Raw genomic sequence first — 1,353 nt, forward strand, 5'->3', positions numbered from 1 at the left:
CTCTCTTTCTTTCTTTCTTTCTTTCTTTCTTTCTTTCTTTCTTTCTTTCTTTCTTTCTTTCTTTCTTTCTTTCTTTCTTTCTTTCTTTCTTTCTTGCCAGTCCTCGGGCTTGAAATCAGGGCCTGGGCGCTGTCCCTGAGCTGCTTCTGCTCAAGGCAGGTGCTCTACCACTTTTACTATTTTTAAAAAATCATTTTTATCTTTGGAAACTGAATTTGGTATTACTTTTAAAAATACTAATTTCTGGCACTTAGATAAAAATTTGACTCACAGATTTTAAGCAAAATGTACAAATGTTTATAGTCTTCATTGCACTATGTTAAAGAGTAATTTGATTAGGTCACAAAGTCAATTATGTAGTTACGTTGCTACCTGTCTTCCAACACCGGGGGAGCTATGGCAGGAGGCTCATGGGTTTGAGGCCCACCTGGTGGGCCTTAGAGAGCAAGATTATAGTTCAGAAACAAACCGTCATACATATGGTCTGATTTTTGACAATTATGTTTCTGAAATTTTATGTATTATGTCGATTCATTGAATTATACTTTGCCTTTAATCTCAGACATACATATTCTTTTTACCTTTCTTTTTTCTCCTGGGCCTGGGGTGTGAATTCAGGGCTGCGCACTGTCCCTGAGCTTTTTTACTCAAGGTTTTAGTGCTCTACCACTTGAGCCACAGCTTCTCTTTCAGCGTTTCGGTGGTTAATTGGAGATAAGCATCTCACAGACTTCTCTGAACCGCCGTCCATGCGGCCTCCCGAGGGTCTCATGTGTGAGCCATCTGTGCCTCGCTGGAGCCATGTTTTAAAATAATTTTCAGTTGGTAGTAATTCTAATTCCTTTGGTCATTAACTAGTTTGTCCGATGTTTAGTAATATAAAATGCTGTTTCAGTTACACCTGAGGGGTGAGCCGTTTAAATCATCCTTGTGGGTTCCACTGCCAGCAGGTTCCCACCTACGCCACTTAGTTAATGTGGGTTTCTGCAGCCCGTCCCGTGCCCGTCCACACCCCTGCCCGTCCACGCCCCTGCCCTCCACGGGGCCCGTCCTGTGCCCATCCACGCCCCTGCCCTCCACAGGGGCCCGTCCTGTGCCCGTCCACGCCCCTGCCCTCCACGGGGCCCGTCTCCTGCCCGTCCACGCCCCTGCCCGTCCACGCCCCTGCCCTCCACGGGACCCGTCCCGTGCCCGTCCACGCCCCTGCCCGTCCACGCCCCTGCCCTCCACAGGGGCCCGTCCATGCCCCTGCCCTCCACAGGGGCCCGTCCACGCCCCTGCCCTCCACCGGGGCCCGTCCCATGCCCGTCCACGCTCCCGCCCTCCACAGGGGCCCGTCCCATGCCCGTCCAC

At 50.3% G+C, this 1,353-nt stretch overlaps 1 protein-coding gene across 1 annotated transcript in view; it reads left to right on the forward strand.

Moving 5' to 3' along the window:
- Lmbr1 (limb development membrane protein 1) overlaps positions 1 to 1,353 on the forward strand; it is a 103,370-nt gene that overhangs the window by 54,479 nt on the left and 47,538 nt on the right. The gene's annotated exons all lie outside the window — the stretch shown is intronic.

The sequence above is a fragment of the Dipodomys ordii genome, unplaced genomic scaffold (genome assembly GCF_000151885.1).
Source record: "Dipodomys ordii isolate 6190 unplaced genomic scaffold, Dord_2.0 Scaffold101, whole genome shotgun sequence".
Taxonomy (NCBI): domain Eukaryota; kingdom Metazoa; phylum Chordata; class Mammalia; order Rodentia; family Heteromyidae; genus Dipodomys; species Dipodomys ordii.